Source organism: Macrotis lagotis, chromosome X (assembly GCF_037893015.1).
Source record: "Macrotis lagotis isolate mMagLag1 chromosome X, bilby.v1.9.chrom.fasta, whole genome shotgun sequence".
In the NCBI taxonomy this organism is placed as follows: domain Eukaryota; kingdom Metazoa; phylum Chordata; class Mammalia; order Peramelemorphia; family Peramelidae; genus Macrotis; species Macrotis lagotis.
This window is the reverse complement of record NC_133666.1, coordinates 47,462,304-47,474,903: the sequence shown is the minus strand read 5'-3', so window position 1 is coordinate 47,474,903 and position 12,600 is coordinate 47,462,304. Positions and strand designations below refer to the sequence as shown.

The window sequence follows — 12,600 nt, the reverse complement described above, 5'->3', positions numbered from 1 at the left end:
ACGTTTCCGGCGGTTCCCTGGTAACAATGGAGAAGGAAATGGCCGCCTGAGCGACGTGCAGGGCAGCGGCTGCCTTCTCCCGGAGTCTCTCCAGCTGGACTGGGCCGCGGTGGCAGGAGGCGGGCCCGGCGCCGCCAGCCCTGCAGGGAGTCGCGTGCCAGCCACGACTAGAGTAAGGCGGGCAGCGGGGGGGGGAGGAGCGGGGGCCGGGCCAGCCCGGGCGGGAGTCGGGGACCCGGCGGAGGAGCCGCCCCGGCCGCCCCGCGCCTGCCCCCGGGCCGGGCCGGCCGGGCGGGGGGGAGCGGGCCGGCCGGGCGGCGGCGGCGGCGGGCCCGGGGGGGGGGGGGCAGGGCGGCGGGGCTGGGCAGCGCGGCGCAGGGGAGGGCAGGGGGCGGGCTTCTCCTCTCGGCCGATGCCATTTTGGGTTGGCGATGGCGGCCGAGGCCGGGAGCCCTCGGCCTGGGTGGCGGCTGGCCGCTGCAGCCCTGCTGCCCGGGGCCCAGCAAGCGCCATCTCCGGCCCGGGGGCGGGCTCCCCGCCGGCGGCCTGGCCTTGGGCAAGTGGGAATCGAAAGCGGGCGGCGGGGCGCCGCGGGCCGCGAGGTGTCAGGCCGGGCCCGGCGGCCCTCGTCCTGGGCCCCCCCGCCCGGCCCCCCAGGATCCCTCCCCGGGGCCTTTCGAACGGTCGCCCCCCCCCCCCCCCCCCCCGCGGCCTAGCGGAAGCCGCGGGCTCCGGGCCTGGGAGGGGGCCGGAGTTGCCTGTAGTCACTTAAGCTTTCCATTTCTTGCAAAATTCGGCAGGGGGCGGGGGCGGGGGGCGTTGCGCACGGAGGCTTTACGCAGGCCTTGTTGCTAGCCAGCTGCGTTGCCCGTCACGTCACAGCCCCCGCTTATTGGTGGCCCTGCCGGCCGCCTATATAATCTCGCTCTCGCGGTTGCGCTTCTGCTGATTAATTTCAAGATGGAGGAGGCAGCAGCTCCGAGTCTGCTCTAGCCCGGCTCCCCGCCAGCGCGCCCCGCAGGTTAGCCCCGGGCCCCGGGCCCGGGAGCCCCGTTCCGGGGACGGGCACCTGTTAGCAGGCTGCTTAGTCCCCGGACGCCGGTTCTCGGGGGGTGGTTCCCCGCCGTCGGGGCCTGGAAACGGCGAGTCTGGGAAATGCGTTTGAGTTGGGGGGTTGGTCTGGGGGGGGGGCGGGGGGGGGAGGGCGAGAGAAAGAATTTAACTGTTGAATGGCTTCTGTGCTCGGGCCTTTGGGGAGGGATCGAGGGCCGAGGTGTCGACTCCGGAGCGGCCGCGGGAGCGAACACTCCCCGTGCAGGCTGACTCATGAGCGATTGCAGCCTGGGAAGCTAGGAAAGTCCAGTGGGGAGCGAATTGCAGCCATATTGGGCCCGAGGAAAATGGAGCTTTGGACCAAGATCCTGCCGGGCTTGGGAGGGCACATCGCCACCGGGCACCTGGGGGGGGGTGACACAAAGGCCCCCGGGTGGGCAAGATTCGGGCTCGGCTGCTCAGCTGGACCACTTCATCCTCGCCTTCCCACTGAGGGACAATACCTTAAAGAGCCTCTTCTCGCCTACTGTTTGGGGGGGCAAAGCTTTTTCACATACGTTAAGCTCCTGAAAGGTAGCTGCCTGAGTCTCGAGAAGCTTGAATGGTAGCTCTGGCTGTTTTCTATTCAGGATTTCTCGGGGCTTCTTTGTGGAATACTAATGAGCAGTGGGCTCTGCTCTTTCATTACTCACCCTTAAGCTGTTGTGTGGTTCGAATGCTCTGAGTTCTATGGCAAAGAATTGCATATCTGGGAGAAAGAAGGAAGACGAATTCGTTTTGCCTTCGAATTCAAGGAAAATCGGCTCCTAACGATTGTGTTTCAGTTGTGTTTTAAGATGTGAACAATTCATTAAGCCTTTTTGGCATAGAAAAAGGTTTATAAGGTAGTCTCATAAACGTATTTCAATTGTATTTTAATATGTTTTAAGAGCTGATTATTACGTTTTTTCGGTGTACAGTAATGTTTAGAGAGTAGTCTCATAATTGTATTTCAATTCTGTTTTAAGATGTGGGTAATTTTATCGTCTTTTTGGTGTAAAATACAGTTTACAAAGTAGTCTTAACTTTTGTATTTTAATTGTTTTAAGATGTGAATAATTTATCATTGAGTCTTTTTGGTGTAAAATACAGTTTAGAATGTAGTCTCAACTGTTGTATTTCAATTGCGTTTTAAGATGTGGATAATTTATTAAGTCTTTTTGATGTAGGATAAGGTTTAGAAAATAGTCTCATAACTGTTGTATTTCAATTGCGTTTGAAGATTAGATGATTTATTAAGTCTTTTGGTGTACGATAAATTTTAGAAAGTAGTCTCATAATTATTGTATTTCAATTGTGTTTTAAGATGTGGGTAATTTATTATTAAGTCTTTTTGATGTAGGATAAGGTTTAGAAAGTAGTCTCAATTGTATTTCAATTGTGTTTTAAGATGTTGAACAATTTATTAAGTCTTTTTGGTATAGAATAAGGTTTAGAAAATAGTCTCATACCTTGTATTTCAATTGGGTTTTAAGATGTGCATCATTTATTAAGTCTTTTCGATGTAAAAATACAGCTTAGAAAGTAGTCTCAACTGTTGTATTTCAATTGTGTTTTAAGATGTGGATAATTTATTAAGTCTTTGATATAGAATAAGGTTTAGATAGTAGACTCATAATTGTTGTATTTCAGTTGTGTTTTAAGATGTAAATAATTTATTATGAAGTTGTTTCAGTGTAGAATAAGGTTGAGAAAGTAGTCTCATAATTGTAATTCAATTGTGTTTTAAGATGTGGATATTTTATTAATTTTATGTTTGGTTGTAGAATAAGGTTGAGAAAGTAGTCTCATAATTGTAATTCAATTGTGTTTTAAGATGTGGATAATTTATTAAGTCTTTTTGGTAGAATACGTCTTAGATAATAGTCTCATAACTGTTATATTTCAATTGTGTTTTAACATTTGGATAATTTCTTATTAAGTCTTTTCAGTGTAAATTAAGGTTTAGAAAGATCTCAACTGTTGCATTACAATTGTGTTTTAAGATGTAGATAATTTATTATTAAGTCTTTTCAGTGTAGAATAAGGTTTAGAAAGTAGTCTCAACTGTTGTATTTCAATTGTGTTTTAAGATGTGGATAATTTATTATTAAGTCTTTTTGGTGTAGAATAAGGTTTAGAAAATAGTCTCATAACTTGTATTTCAATTGTGTTTTAAGATGTGGATAATTTATTAAGTCTTTTTGGTGTAGAATTAGGTTTAGAAAGTAGTCTCATAACTGTTGTTTATCAATTGTGTTTTAAGATGTGGATAATTTATTATTAAGTCTTTTTGGTAGAATAAAGTTTAGGAAGTAGTCTCATAACTTGTATATCAATTGTGTTTTAAGATGTGAATAATTTATTATTAAATCTTTTTGGTAGAATAAGGTTTAGATAGCCTCATAACTGCTATATAGCAATTGTGTTTTAAGATGTGGATAATTTAATAAGGTTTAGATAGTAGTCTCAGAACTGCTATATATCAATTGTGTTTTAAGATATGCATAATTTATTTTTAAGTCTTTTTGGTGTAGAATAAGGTTTAGAAAATAGTCTCATAACTTGTATTTCAATTGTGTTTTAAGATGTGGATAATTTATTAAGTCTTTTTGGTGTAGAATTAGGTTTAGAAAGTAGTCTCATAACTGTTGTTTATCAATTGTGTTTTAAGATGTGGATAATTTATTACTAAGTCTTTTTGGTAGAATAAGGTTTAGAAAGTAGTCTCATAACTGTTGTTTATCAATTGTATTTTAAGATGTGGATAATTTATTATTAAGTCTTTTTGGTAGAATAAGGTTTAGATAGTAGTCTCATAACTGTTGTATCTCAATTGTGTTTTCAGATGTGGGTAAATTTATTATTAAGTCTTTTTGGTAGAATAAAGTTTAGGAAGTAGTCTCATAACTTGTATATCAATTGTGTTTTAAGATGTGAATAATTTATTATTAAATCTTTTTGGTAGAATAAGGTTTAGATAGCCTCATAACTGCTATATAGCAATTGTGTTTTAAGATGTGGATAATTTAATAAGGTTTAGATAGTAGTCTCAGAACTGCTATATATCAATTGTGTTTTAAGATATGCATAATTTATTTTTAAGTCTTTTTGGTGTAGAATATGGTTTAGAAAGTAGTCTCATAACTATTGTATTTCAATTGTGTTTTAAGATGTAGATAATTTATTAAGTCTTTTTGGTGTAGAATAAGGTTGACAAACCTTAGAATTTCTTCAGTAAGATTTTTTTGAGTTTATTAAAAAAATATAAAAGGCCAGTCCAGTTCCCAAATTCTAAGGTTTGTTTTATGGCAGACTGTTTGAATAATTCAAAATTCTTTTAAGATAAAAGTATACCAAATGACTTGCAGATTGTTGGACATTAATGATAAAAGTACAGAATTGTTCATTTGTGCGAATCAGTGATTTTCGAGGCACAGGGAACTCCCAGGGGAGGATACTCCCAGTGCATGTTGGCACCTTCTCCAAAGATAATGGTTTTTAGTTGCCTTTCAAAGTTGGAATGTAAACTTGAGTAATTATAAAGTAACGGGTGATTTGCTAATACTGATAAATGTATTTTAACTGAAGGTCTTTTGTGAGAAAATCTGCTAGGGGAATGTTGACTTTTGTCAGATTGGCAGAATTTGATTCTCAGAATCCCTTATGGAAATTGTAGTTTCATCTTACATTGGTTACATTATTTCTGGATTAAGTAAACATATATTTTAAAATTATAGAAGCAATGGTTTAGTGAATAGACTGTGCTGGGCTTGAAAACAGGAAGACCCAGAATTAAGTTTTATTTCTGACTTATTAGCTCTCTGATTCTAGACAAGTCATTTAACAATGTCTTAGCTCTCTAGGACATATATCATAAATCATAAACAGTTTAGATCTGAATCTGCTGGGAGCTCCCATTCTGGGAGTGTAGGCGCAGTAAAATTCTTTATCTTGCTTAATTTATTAATTCATATTAACTTAAAATTGCCAGTTGTCAAATTTATTGATTCAGATATTCCAGGTTGTTGATTTACTCTGACTTAGGATTTTATGGTATTGTTTCATAGTACTACCTTCAGAGTAAAAATGTATCATCTTAGTCTACATTGTAGTTTCCTACACAATGGAAGATACACTCTTTTTATGTGACCGAGGTGATTCTCTTTTTAACACTTTGTGACAACTGTGATAGTTATTTTCTAATTTATACTAGTGGGTGAATCACCTGTGTGTGATGTTATAAAGGTAGATCGGAAACATTCTATTCTTGGATTCTCTAGCTTTCAACCTGAACATGCTAAAAATTTCAGATTACAGAATGACCTGTAGAATTGTGAACATTGATTTGTTTTTCACTGTTCTCAGCTCTGCCATTTAATACTTGAGTGACATTTTGCAAGTTACTTATTGAACTTCAGTTTATCTGAAAAATTTAGGAGGTTGGATTATATGACCTCAAAGATCCTTCTCTGGAACTCAACTCAGCCTATATATATATATATATATATATATATATGTGTATATATATATATATATATATATATATATATATATATATATATATATATGATCCTGTAATGTCTTTTGTTATCAGTTCTTTAATCTATTGACTCTCTCTTACAGGAGCTGGATGATGAACCATTTTGGTATTTCACCTCCAGAAAAAAAATTTCAACTTCAAAGATAACTGTGATGAAAATTAAGTGATCCTGTAGCTTTCCCTATAGACTGTGTTCCCAAAGTAGAACCCTCTTAAAAAGCACTTCAATAGTTGCTCAGTATATCACTTTAGTGGAGGTATGAAATGTATATAATTGCCATTGTGAACTTTTACTTTCAAAGTATTTATTTGAGGGGCGGCTAGGGGGCGCAGTGGATGGAGCATGGGTCCTGAAGTCAGGAGAACCTGAGTTCAAATCCAGCCTCAGACAATTAATAATTATCTAGCTGTGTGGCCTTGGGCAAGCAAGTTAATAACCCCAGTGCCTTGCAAAAAAAAAAAACTAAAAAAAAAGTATTCAGTTGATATTTTACAATTTTTTATATCTTACACAAAAATGTCAAAATTAATTCGATATAGTAATATCAAATTAAAAATTCATTTTCTACTGAAACTTTAAAACATTATTCTTTTGTTAACTTTTATTTAAATATTTTATTTATTTTGAATTTTACAATTTTTCCCCTAATCTCCCCTTCCCCCACAGAAGGCAATTTGCCAGTCTTTACGTTGTAAAACATTATTCTTTACCAGAGAAGACTAATGTGATTTGATGCAACTACTCAGCATTTTTATAGTACTTCATGGTTTACAAAATATTTCCTTCATAGCAATTTAATAGTATAATGGACAATAGTTATCCCCACTTTATTGATGAGGAAACTGAGGTTTGGAAAATTTGAGTGATTTGTTGAATATCCTAGACTTAAGTGGCAGACCCACGTTTCTTTTTTTTTTGTTTGTTTTAAGGTTTTATTTATTTTGAGTTTTATAATTTTTCCCCTAATCTTACTTCCCTCCCCCCCACCCCACACAGAAGGCAATTTATCAGTCTTCATATTGTTTCCATGGTATATACATTGACCCAAATTGAATGTGATGAGAGGGAAATCATATTCAGACCAAGGTTTCAAATAAGATTTCCTAATACTCAGGTTAGTATTCTTTCTGCATATTAGGAAGTTCATTTTAAGTCCTCTGGAATTATTGTTCATTTGTGCTTTTTAAAATAATTTATTTTTTTCCGAATTGTACTTAAACACAATTTTTAACATTCACTTTTTAAAATTTATGAGTTCTAAATTTTCTCCCTCCCTTCCTGAGATGGTAAGCAATTTGATATAGGTTATACATGTGCAGTCATGCAAAACATATTTCCACGTAAGTCAGGTTGGATAAAAACTACTAAGATCCTTGTTCATTTCAGGTTGCGTCTTCTCACTTGGACATTCTGTAAAATTGTCTAAAGTTGGAAGTAGACAGCAAGCTCAGTGGAGACGATTCCAAGAAGGTTGTGTAAATGAATGGGGAGAAGATTGTGATTGTTCTTTGATCTAAAAATAGCATTTTGTTGTACCGTGTCCTAAAAGATGTACCATGATAACCGTGCTTTTATTTGATTATGATTTCCTGTAGGATAATCTTTCAAAGGAAAGACTTTCCTTAGTCCCTCTTTGGGTTACAGTAGGTCACTCTCAAAGTACTTAATTATTCAATGTTTAAATTTCAGGCAGGGGAAAGAAGAAGCTAGGCTTTTCCATTTTATTTTTCTGCCATTCATGTACCAGTCAGTTTTTCTCCTTCCCTAATCCTCCTTCAAATATCCCACAAACACACAAGCTTAAAAGAACTAAGAGGTCATTTATATAGGAAATCTGCATTTCCCTATGATTGCAAGCTCATTCATTATAAAAATGCAGTGTATCAGCCATTTTTTTCTCTGCTCTTGCATATAATTAATATTTGTTGAACTGAATCATGCTGTTCAGTCTCCTCATTTTATTTTATTGCATTTTTAATTCAATTTTATTTTCAGTTCCAACTTCTTTCCCCCTCTCCACCCTTCTTCATCCATTGAGAAGGAAAGAAATGTGATACCCATTACACATATGAAAATCATGCAAAACATTTCTAGTTAGCCATGGGGGATTGAGTGAGGGAAAGGGACAAGAAAAAGAGGAAAAAAAACGTTTCAATGTGCAGTCCTCTAAGTCCATTAGTTCTCTATCTGGAGGAAGATAATATTTTTACCATGTGTCCTATGAAATTGTAGTGATCTACTTTAGAGTTGTGAAGCCTTTCAGAGATGATTATTTTTACCATATTTTTATTATGTAAATGGTTTTTCTGAAATCATTTCCCTTCATTTCTTCTAGCATAATATTTTCTATCAGAGAAACTTGTTTCTTTTTTTCTAATTTTTGTTTATGCAAAATCTACTTTTATATAATCAAAATTATCCACTTTACCTCCTGTGAACCTCTCTATCTCTTATTTCATCATGAACTCTGCCCCTATCCATAGACAGGTAACTTCTTCCATGCTCCATTTACTTGTTTAAATTATCCAGTATGTCTAAATCATGGACCCATTTTGAGCTGATCTTGGGACACTGGGAGATGTTGGTGTATGCCTGACTGCTTTTCTAGTTTTCCTAGCAGTTTTTGTCAGATAGTGAGGTTTTAAATTTTAAATTCACTTTCCATTTACATGGCAAGGTAGTTTTTAGCATTCATCTATTTGCAAGTTTTTTAGATTCCACATTTTTCTAATACCTACCCTTCCCCCTTCATGGCCTTGAACAATCTGATAAAAGCTGTTACATGTACAATTATGTTTAGCATATCAAAGGAGGAGTTCTTGCCCCAGTAGCTGGAATCTTAGTTTTTCAAATGCTAGTTTGTGCTCCTTTGCTTCTGTAAATTGTGCCCTCATTTGATAAATGAGTAAACTGAGGCTCATGAAAAATCACATGAGCATGAAATGGCGGAGCTGAAATACAAATCTAGGTTTTCTGACTCTTAAGTCAAATACTTTTTTCCTTGTACTATTTATTCCACACTGTTTCTCAATACAATAAAAGGTGATGTTCAGTAGAGCTTGTGCTAATGGAATTTCACTTATATTAATTTTATTGTTTTCTTAATACAGCTTGTTTCCTTAATCATAGCTAAGCTTCAACAACTAAATCAGGAACAGATTGTTTATCTTTGCAAATTTTTGGTTAAATTTAGGGCTTTGGGGGATTACTGAAAAGGGAAGAAATGATGAAAGTATTACAGTGATCCCCAGTGAGTGATGAAAAAACCATGAAGGTACTGTATTTAATTTTTATAGCATACAGATTAGTGTGCATAGTTGCTCCTGGATTAGATAGATTAGGCAAATAGAATGTATTTGAATAGTATATGCAGTTTATAAAATGGCTAAGAAAACAGATCCTACTTTTGCCTAAAAACTTTTTTTTTGCTGTAAAAATTTTTATTATGGTACCTTTTTTAAAATCCGTATTTCAAATTCTTTATATATAAAATTTTGTTTTTAGAAAGGTTTTATTTATTTTGAGTTTCACAATTCTTCCCCCAATCCTAACAACTGTTTTTAACTATAGAACTTTACTAAGTTGGCATGCTTCATCTACAGTTGTTTTCAGGCACATTTGTAGAAACTTAAAATTTGAAATGGTAACCACATATTTGCTAAGGTGAGTATTGGGGTTGGTTTGGTGAATTCACTTATAGACAAGCAATAATACATCAAATTCTATTATAACAAACTCCATGAAACACATCCACTTTTTTGTTAGAATTTTATAATTACATTTTATTTTATGAGTTTTTAGCTTTCCCTCTTAATTTCCTTCCTCCCCTACCCACATTGAAGGATAATAACAAACACAGTCTAACAAATCTCCATGTCTAAAAAATGTATGTTTCATTCCTCATTTTGGGTCCATCATTTCTCTGGCAAGAGGTGGAAAGTATGATTTGTGGTTTATCATCAGAATTCTCAAGTCTTTGGAAATTGTTTTTCTCTTTACTGTTATTGTATAAATTATTCTCCTGGATCTGCTCATTTCACTCTGCATTAGTTCATATAGGTCTTTCTTTGAAACTGCCTGTTTCATAATTTCTTACACACACTGATATTTCATTATATTCATATACGTGCACTGTTTAGTCTCCAATAGGTACTCCTCTAGTTTCTAGTTCTTTGCTTCTATGAAAAGAACTGCTATAGAACTTTGTCCATGTCACTGCCTTGAATGTTTGAGTTGGAGTAGGCCATGAGGAACTGAAAGACAGTTATTGCTGATTAATCATCTGTGGAGACCAAAGACAGGACTGGGAATAGACCTGCACTCCTTAGCTGCCTGACTACCAAAGCATTCTGGGATGCTTGACAGGGGATTTGATCATGTTTTTGTTTTACATCATTAACATTTTCCTGTTACCAAGGTTTTCATGACCTACCAGTTCCAAGAATTGTCTCCAATCTGTCCAATTCCAAGAATTTGTCCTACCCCTTGACTTTATCACTTAAGATTTCACCTTTGTGAGAAACAGCTAGCATGGCTAGAGTACTTGTACTGGGACTTAAGACACCCCAGGTTCAGATCTCTTGCTGTATGACTGGTCATATATCCTGATCTCTGTGGACCTCAGCCAACTCTGGAAGATTAAGTCACTGATATGTCCTGATGTGAGAAGGGAAGAGGAAAGGAAGGGAATAAGCCTTGAAATATAGAGCACCTACTAAGGGCCTGGCAGGCAATAGTGTACACATAAACATCACATGTGATGATTACAACCACCCTATGCAGGGAGTGAGTATTGGGATGCCCCTAAACAGCTAGGGGGAGAGACTGGTCATGGGCATAGTTACATGTCCACACTATCTTCATAATAATTTCCCCAGAATTATGATTACTTCGGGTAATGTCATAAATCAAACTGCCTTTCATTGATGGGTCAAAGCTTGCTTTGAAAAGAAAGTTGGGCAGTTTTGCATGTTAGCAGTAGTATTTTCATGCCTTCTTTTCTCTTCCGACTTGTCTACTCTGGCTGATGGTTATTTGTACTGGTGATGGAAATGGAAAAAGAGGAAATGTTTATGGGTTTTTTTTTTAACTTATCTTTTTTTTTTTGAGAGGGGGGAAAAGTTCTTTAGGAGATGAGGAGGTAGAGGGAAGAACTTGAAAGAGAATAATTGCTAACCGATTTTAACAAATGATCCAAGGTCTCTTTAGTGTCAGTAGCTTTCAGTTCTTTGTAAGGATAGTGTTTCAGGAAACAGGAAAGAGTCAGCACAAGCAGTGTAAAATTAGGAAACCTTTCCCCTCTCAGCAGAATCAGAACATTTATTGATATGGAGGCTAATGTTAATTTAGGATTTGGTTAGAATTAAGATGGCTTTTTTCCCCCTTGGCTCTTATTTGTTTTTTCTTTTGGGAAGATGTTTTGTTTAGTGTTTAGGTACATCTTAACGCCTCCTTGAATGCAATTGATTTAGTTACTAGTGTCACCAAAAGGTCCAGGAACCATTGTGTTTCTGTGCTTGATTCAGTGACTCTCACTGCTTATTGCCATTTGGGGTTATCCTCTGTTGTTTTGGGGGAAGAAAGAAAAACCACAATGAGGGTTCTTGGTTAAGAACAAATACTAGTTTAAGTTGTGACACAAATCAGTAAAAGGAGAGAAGCAGAGCACTTGAAGATGAACCCTTCCGTGTGACTTTGAATATTTGGGGAAGTGGCCTGTCATCCATATATCAACTTCTGCCTATGAGTTGGCAGCATTTTGTCATGGTGGGTTTTTTTATGACTTCAGTTTATCAACTCAAATTTGTTTCAGTTTACTTACTTAGTGTTAAGAGAGCAGCAGACTAGTAGCTAGGGCCAATAGTTAAAATGCTGAAGGACATCCCTGATTATTGTTGGCAGTTCCTTTGTGTTTGTCAAGTGTTAAAAGTTCAAGGAGTACACTGTTGTCAGAAGCGTCATTGGTGTACCTGTCCTTGGCTTCTGTGGGGTTGGGGTTGGTAGAAGGTAAGTGCTACTGCCTAGTAGGAGGTAGAGGGCAGTGGTGGAGCATTAGTCAACCAATTTTAGAGAGCAGGAAGAGATAAAAGCAGAGAATGAGAGCAATGACAGTCAGAGGGGCTGCGTGGTATGAGGGTGACATTTGTACTTAGTCATCTTGTTTGGGGAGCTTGATTTTCTTGACACATACTCTGGTGATTTGGGGTCTGTTTTTTCATCAGGAAAACTGAAGGAAACCTTACAGATAACATCTCTTCTGTGTCATACAAATAAGGAAATTAAGGCCCAAGGAAGGAGGTTCAGTGAATGTACTTCTGACTCACAATCTAATTTGATTATTTTTTTTTAAAAAAAAAAAAACCTTTTCTATTGAAAAAAAGAACACAAAGCTATAGAAATATTTAGTTATCAGGGCAGCTAGGTAGCACAGTGGATAGAGCACCAGCCCTGGAGTTGGGAGGATCTGAGTTCAAATGTGACCTCAGACACTTAATAATTACCTAGCTGTGTGACCTTGGACAAGTCACTTAACCCCCACTGCCTTGCAAAAAAAATTTTTATAAAAGATTTAGTTTTCTTTTGGAGAGGGGTGTGGGAGGGAATCGAGAACTGTTCTTTCATGGGGGGAGGGAAGGGAATGCCTGGTGTAGAAACACAACTTCCTTGGAAACAGCAGCTCCCATTGACATAGTGTTAGGGAATTGCTTGAGACAGAGGTTATGTGTCAGGTGCTGGGCTTTGAGCCAGGGCTTCCTGACTCCCTCTAGCCATTTTGCCATGCTGCCTAAGTAGTAGAAATACTCAGTAACATAATCAAAGCTAAACTGTTATCATCTGGGTATTGAACCCCCCCCCCATCATAATTGTCAGATAATTTTTGCATTGGACATGTTTTGCTAACATTTGAGTACTGGAAGTTAAAAGATGTAGTTTCATTAAGTTGCCATGGGCAGCTGGTGGAACAGCAAATAGAGCAGTGGGCCTG

General features: G+C 38.3%; 1 protein-coding gene across 2 annotated transcripts in view; it reads left to right on the top strand.

Moving 5' to 3' along the window:
• Window positions 1-12,600, top strand: part of RLIM (ring finger protein, LIM domain interacting) — a 28,059-nt gene continuing 15,459 nt past the window's right edge. Inside the window, exon 1 of one of the 2 annotated variants that reach the window (XM_074207771.1) lies at window positions 1-172. The gene's annotated coding sequence lies outside the window, so the exon portion shown is untranslated. Of the gene's footprint in view, window positions 173-884; window positions 1,022-12,600 lie in introns of those variants that run through there. The other variant, XM_074207772.1, reaches the window with a different exon arrangement.